We start from the raw sequence: 7,210 nt of genomic DNA on the forward strand, positions 1-7,210 counted from the left end.
CACCTATTAATTTAGCTAATACTTGTAATTTCCAGGGAGAGATGTGCCATCTCCATTATCCCCCGCAGGGGCATCAACTCATAGGTGAACGAGGGTGATGGTATGAAAGTCGTCTGAGGTCTGGGCCAGGCAAGTGGAGAATCATATCCCAGAGCTCCAGTGCTCTGGGGCAAGGGGATGCATGAGGTAGCTGAATCCTGAGGTCCTCTGGTTGGAGAGGGGAGGGCATGTCTCCAGCCAGCCTATTTCTGGGGCTTCCTTCGGGCACCCTTTCAGAGCTTGTGCAATGCATGAGCCCTGGCACGATTCCTGCTCAGAGGGACCCAGGAGCCCTGGTGAGAAAGCGCTTTGTGATACCTGAGCCAGTAGGCTTATGATCAGGTATAATGCACATAGATTTAAATAGCTAAAACTGACACCAGCTTTCATCTTTAGCATGTCGCCAGGGACTCACCTCTTGATGACAAAGGAAATAAGACCCTCATCCTGGGTATTTGCCTCCTTTTGCTCCTTTCCTCTCTGCTGGGATTCTTAGGGAGGAAACTTGCGAGAAAGGGCCTGTGACGTCAGCTGTCAGAGCCTCGCAAATGCTCGGGACAGGGTGTTCACCGGCAGTCACTACCCACCGCCAGACCTGTCCTGCCCGAGGCCACCCTCTCCCGATGGGCACCACTGTGGTGATGGAGGGAAGAGAGGGTTTTCTCTTGATACCAGGCTACTGGTCACCTCTGACAGAGGACAGAAATTCACCCACCTCTAGTGTCCTCTATTGAGCTTTTCTCCTGGCTCAACTGTCAAAATGTGTGTGAAGTCAGGAGGCTTGACAATGGACTCTGAGGCTGTTAGAGATGCCCAGCAAATGCTTGTGCCTCCTGGAGCACACCACAAAAGTGCCCGTGCAGGGGATGAGAGCAGCAGTGGGCTGTGTATGCTTCTCGCTGTTTGCTGTGCACGGACCACAATTGCTCTCTGTGGCTGTGTCTGAATTTGAGGCTTGACCGATGATCCCTTGGAAGTGACTGAATCCGAGGGTGATGACCCATTGTTTAGAGAGAAGTTGCCCTTCAGAGATGCCAGACGGTGGCAGCTTTGGCAGCAAATGGAGAAGAGAGTTCCAGGGCTCCTACAAGCTCCGCAGCAAGCCTTGCTGGCACTTGTGGCCCAGCAGCCAGCCCAGGACAAGAAGGCAGGAAAGAACATGAGCCCAGGTTTCACTCTGAGCACCAGTTTCATAGGGCTGTGACAAATAAATGAGATAATAAGGGGAGCTTTATATATCATATTTGCTCCATGGTAAGTAGCTTCTAACTACTTCATAGATATGCTATAATGAGTAAATAAGATGCATTTATCCTCTGAAATACATCTCCCCAGTTCTCCATTTTTACTCTTGCAGGGTAAAGGGATAATATGTGAGATAATGGATGCATTAATTTGCTTGACTACAGTAACCACTTAATAATATATGTCAAAATATCATGTTGTCCACGTAAAGGCAAAATGCTAATAAGCTAGCTATAGTTAGTATAGAGAGAATGTGTCATATTTCATATTTGCTCAATCAAAAGTAACCATTACAGGAATGGGATAAGCCCCCTCTTGGACATCTGTAGCACATAGCAGGGTGTGAGTTCTAGCTTTACCTCCACTTCCAATCCAACTTCCTGCTAATGCATTCTGGCTCTGAATAATGGCTCAAGCTTGTGCCATCCATGCAAGGGACCCAGATGAGATTCTGGGCTCCTAAATTTAGCCTGGCCCAGCCCTGTCTGTTGCCATAGAAAGTGGCTTGCTCTCTCTTTTTCTTTCTCTCACTCTCCTTATATCCTGCCTTTCAATAGATAAAAATACATAAGTGAACTTTATTTGTTCTTTAAAATAATATAAAATTCTTGTTTCTACTTCCACTTTGCAGCAGCCAATGTACAGTTGATGAACTATTGTCCTAGGTGAACATTTTGGATACAGTCACACACAATCCAGGCAGCCTCTCATCCTTCTATGTTGTAAAGCTCGTGGGTCCAAACTGGCCAGCCTTAATAGATTGAGCTCAGAAGTGGCTTGTTTCTCCTACTGCCCTGGAAATGTAAAGTCTCCCCAAGATGCTAGTGGGGTCCCCAAGTTGTGCACAGTCTATCTGTATACAGGTCCCAGGACCAGGCCTCCCATCCCTTTCTGGCATGAAAAGCAACTCATTATCTCCCTACAGTTGGATATGTTGCTTAGCATTGTGGGACAGCCAGTTTGTCTCAGGGGACCCCACATCTTAGGTCAGGCTGCTTCAAGCCCATAAATCTGCAACTGACCTTCTTACAGAATCTTGGGTTGGGATGACATGATGACTCAGTTGGCTAATCCTCCACCTGCAAGTATCAGCATTCCTTATGGGTACCGATTCATGTCCCAGCTGTTCCATTTCCCATACAGCTTCCTGCTTGCAGCCTGGGAAAGCAAGGGAGGATGGCCCAAGTCCTTGGGACCCTGCACCAGTGTGGGAGAACAAGAAGAAGCTCCTGGCTTCTGGCTTTGGATAGCTCAGCTCTGATTGTTGCAGCCTTTTGAGAACTGAACCAGTGGAGGGAGAAACTTTGTCTCTCCTTCTCTCTATAGATCTGCCTTTCTAATTATAATAATAATAATAAATCTAAAAAATTTGGATTGCTGAAAACCTATAACTTGGCCTTCATGGTGCCACAATGCCAATTCCGTGCACAGAAAGCCCAGTGGCCATGTGACTCTGAGCCACCACTGCCCAGAGGTGGGCCAGAGGAACAGAGCGAGAGAAGGGGGCGGGGAGGCTGAGAAAAGGAAGGGATCAAATTGTTGTGCTGAATATTGGATGAAGGGTAAGATTACAGAGACCAACAACGTGTATCCCGTGTCACAGTGAGGCATTTGCACAGCACACTGGAACACGTCACTCTCGGGGTGTGTTGTGTGTTGTGAGGAGAAGCCCAGCCCCTGGAGAATGGCTTCTCAGGCGCAGAGAGCAGGGCTCTGTGCTCTGATCTTTGAGTGAGTCAAAAGGAAATGGGCCATGGTAGGTGAAGCACAGCCCCCTCGGGGGAGGAAGAGAAGCGGGGGCAGCAGAGCTCATGACCTCCTCAGGCCTGGCCCTGCACACATGAAGACAGAAAACAGAACACCTGTGGTTAGCCACCGCTTCTTCCTTGAATGTGCATAGGAAGCCCCAAAAGTGCACCTGTGGGCAAGCAGCAGCTCCTTCAAAGCTGCAAGAGTCCTGGTGCCTGAGCACACAGAAGGCTGGTAGAGGAACGCACACCCCACTCAGAAGGCACGGCCCCCATGAGCCCATTGTCCATGCAGCTGTCAATAGAGAGGCCAGATGGGCACATCTGACAGCGACAGGTAAGGTGGTGGGCTGAGCCATGGCAAGCAACGAGAGTCGGGGCTGGAGAAAGACAGGCAGAGAGGAGGGGAGGATGTCATGGCGAAGGAGTCTTGAGGACAAGGTTTACAACTTTTACTTTAAGATTTACTTATTTTATGAAAAGGCAGATATACATAGAGGAGGGAAAACAGGAAGATCTGTCCAATGGTTCACTCCCCAAGTGGCCACAATAGCTGGAGCTGAGCCAATCCAAAGCCAGGAGCTAGGAGCTCCTTCCAGATCTCCCATGCAACTGCAGGGTCCCAAGGCTTTGGGCTGTCCTCAATTGCTTTCACAGGCCATAAGTAGGGAGTTGGATGGGAAGCGGAGCTGCTGGAACACAAACCAGCACCCATATGGGATTCCAGTATGTTCAAGACAAGGACTTTAGCCGCTATGCTACTGCACCAGGCCCAAGCTCTACAACTTTGGATTGAGTTTCACAAACGACACTTCAGCAGAGTTCTGGGAGTTCATCAGACATGACTGCTGGACTTAGAACAATGACTTTTCCAGGCCAAGGCCAGACAAGCTGTGCCCTCTGACTTCCTGCAATGGTTGCCCTGGTAAAGCGGAGTTTTCACAACTGTGTATAGCAACCTTGACTGGTTGCTATAGAGTAGAAGATGGCATGCCCAATGAATTGTGAAAAAATTCCATTTAGAAACCCTAAGGGTGAGTCCCAGTAGAGTCCAGCTTGGCTAGAGCTCCATTTCTGGTTTAAAATGATCATTGTATTTGCACTTAAGTCTGTACTTCAGAAGCAATATTCCAATGACTGTGTCTAATGGTGGGGTTGGCTGGGGCTGGGCATCAGTTGGGTTGGCCCAGCCCCTCTGTTTCCACCGGTCTCTCCAGAGCATGGCTGGGCTGGACCTCCCGTGGCTGTGTGTGGCTTCCAACTGCAAAGACAGAAAGTGCTGACCCTCAGGAAGGAGCAGGGAATGAGCCACATAGCCTTTCTGCCACATCCTGTTTGATATAGGCAATCATAGGATCACCTGAGAATAAGGGACGGGATCATGCCGTGGGCCCTAGAAAGCATGGGCTATTGGGGCTACCCACAGAACAGCTGTCCACAGCCTGGCCCAGGGCCGGGGTGGTCATCCAGGTGGGAGGGACTAGGATCTCACTGGAATGCAGCTAGCAAAGACATTTTTCTTTCGTACGGTGAGCTGCAGGGGCCAGGGTTGAGGCACATCAGGTCAGATCATCTGCTTGTGACACCAACATTCACGTTAGAGAGTCTCTTCGAGTTCCAGCTGCCCCACTTTGAATTCTGTTGCCTACTAATATTCCTGGGGAAGCAGCAAAAAGTCACTCAATTTCTTGGGGTACTGCCATGCATGCGGAAGACCCGGATGGAGTTTCTGGTCGCTGGCTTCAGCTTGGTCCTGACCTGACTGTTGCAACCATTTTGGGAGTGAGTGAGCAGATAAAAAAACCTCTCTCTCTCTCTCTCTCTCTCTCTCTGTCCTTAAAATAAGTATTATTTAAAAATTGCCCAATCATTTATTTTGACATGAAGTCTATTATATAAATCTCAGTCAGTTTATTTTCCCAAGTGCATTCAGCAAAGAGTAATGCCAACATAGATTCGATTACCCCAACTCAAGTTTAATAAATCATGATATAAATAGGTCTGTTTCTTTTTCCCAGAGCATAAAAGAAATGTGCATAATTAGGAGTGGATTATAAAATGCATAGAAAGACAAATTTAGGGACTCAATCTTAATTATTTTCATGGGGACACACTGTAGCATTTTATTAGAACTTTTAGGGGAAAAAAAGAGACATGGACGTCTCTAACTCTCTTTAACACCTATGTCCTTCACCAAACACTCACAGGATAAGCTACAGAAAGGTGGGCTGTGACTTGCGTGTGATGGCACTTCCAGGGTTGGACTGCGACGAACTCCCTGTCCCATTTTTTTAACCTCTTCCTTCCAATCTGCCTTCCAAGATCCTCCTCTCCACTCTCATTCTTCATCTTTCCCTTCTCTTTCTAGTTGGAGAGCGTCACACCAGCTGCCTAACTGGGGTAACACGCATTGCACTTCTCTCTTGGAAGACAATCTTCTGTGGCAGGTGCCCGGGCCCCACGGGAGCACCTGCCGCCACAGCCCTGCCCATCTCACGGCTCCCTCATCCACTACACTTGCTGCTCTTGCCTGTGGGGTCCAGAGTGGCTCAAAACTAAGCGTTCTTGTTTTCATCACCTGGGAAATGGGAAGAGAAAGGTTTGCACACCCCTCTCGCGTTTGCTCACCTCTCTCCGATCAGCATTTTCTTGCACAACTGGCCACAACTAAGCAGTATGATCTTTTGTGGAAATGGTCTTGTGCCCAGCTTCCACTGATGCAGCGGCTCTGTAGGGTTGACCACAATCTGTAAAGAGATGGTTTCATGCATGGTGGTGGATAAAGGGAAGCCTTCTCTGAACTGTGAGGAGATACAGAAGAAAGAACCACTGTAAGGCTCCCATGAGGTCAAAGGCCAGGCAAGGAATGAGGGTCTTGCTGCCTGCTCCACAGCAGGTTTCCAGCTCATGCTGCCTTCCCACGGTAGAATACTGATTACTTCCCAGGATCCGGGGTGTCAGGAGTAGGCATGGACTGTTGGAGAATGGGGGAGCCTCAGCGAGTACCCAGGGCAATCTGGGTGCTGCAGGGCTTCCACTCCCCACACCCTTCTTCTCATTCTTGCGTTGTGTCAGGCAGGGAGAAGAACCATGAGGATAACAGATATCACCACCAAGCTTACATGTGCTTGTTAAGCAGATTTCTTTGCTCACCACTTGGGCCTGTGGAAGGCAGGTCACCTGGGGGCATTCAATGCCCATGAACCCTACCAAGGCAATTTACACACATCACTTCTGCTCACTCTTCATGGACCAAAGTGAGTCACATGGTCCCTGAACTTCAAAGCAAGGAGGCCACCCCATCCAGACCTGTGCCTGAACGAAAGCCAGAATTTCTGTGAACAGACCTAGCGACATCTGTGTACTGTAAGGGTTTACATGTGCACCCCTTTCCACTTTTAGCTCAATAGGAATTCATACAGCACTATATCCTTCACAGTGAAGCCTGCCTCCAGCACCTAACCCCACGCCTGACAGTAACAGCTACTTAGCACTTCTCAGACGAATGGATGGAGAACTTACCTGGCCTAATGGGGAGATAAACGCGGGAATTTCATGGCCTTGGCTTTGCATGCTGTTGTCATTCCTATCCTCTACTTTATCCTAAAGCTCCCTGAACTCAAATCGCTCCAGAACAGTTTTCCAACAGGTGTCTGAGCTTTGCTGGGGAGAAGTGAGAAGACACAAACATGGCCCTGGTTCAGCAAGCAAGTCTTGGAGTGGGTTCTGGCTTCTCAGCAGCATCTGCCTTGATGGAGGATTCCCCCAGAGCTCTCCAGGCACCAAAGCATGAGGCCTGCAGCAGTTCCCACCAAGCCTTAAATGGCCACAGGCTCAGTTTGAATTTCCAGCTGTTTCTGACTTCTTTCAGCTGTTTTCCTGGCCTGGCTTGTTCTTCCACCTAAGCTCTAATTGCCGTGACACACACGCCTTTCACACAGGATGTTCTTTATTTTGCCAAAGGACCAAGTGGAAATTCTTTCTTTGGGCCATCCTCCAAAGAAACCTGCTACCCTGGCTCTGCAGGAAACCGCTCTGTCTCAGATCTGCTTTTCTTTTCCGGCTGGAGTCTTGGCTGGAAAGGGGACCCGCAGGTTGTTTCTGAGCTCTGCAGAGCGGACACCTGCTAACAGTCAGCCTCCGTGGCTCCCTGGGCAAAGGTGACAGTCTTATTGTGA

The sequence above is a fragment of the Ochotona princeps genome, chromosome 12 (genome assembly GCF_030435755.1).
Source record: "Ochotona princeps isolate mOchPri1 chromosome 12, mOchPri1.hap1, whole genome shotgun sequence".
NCBI lineage: Eukaryota > Metazoa > Chordata > Mammalia > Lagomorpha > Ochotonidae > Ochotona > Ochotona princeps.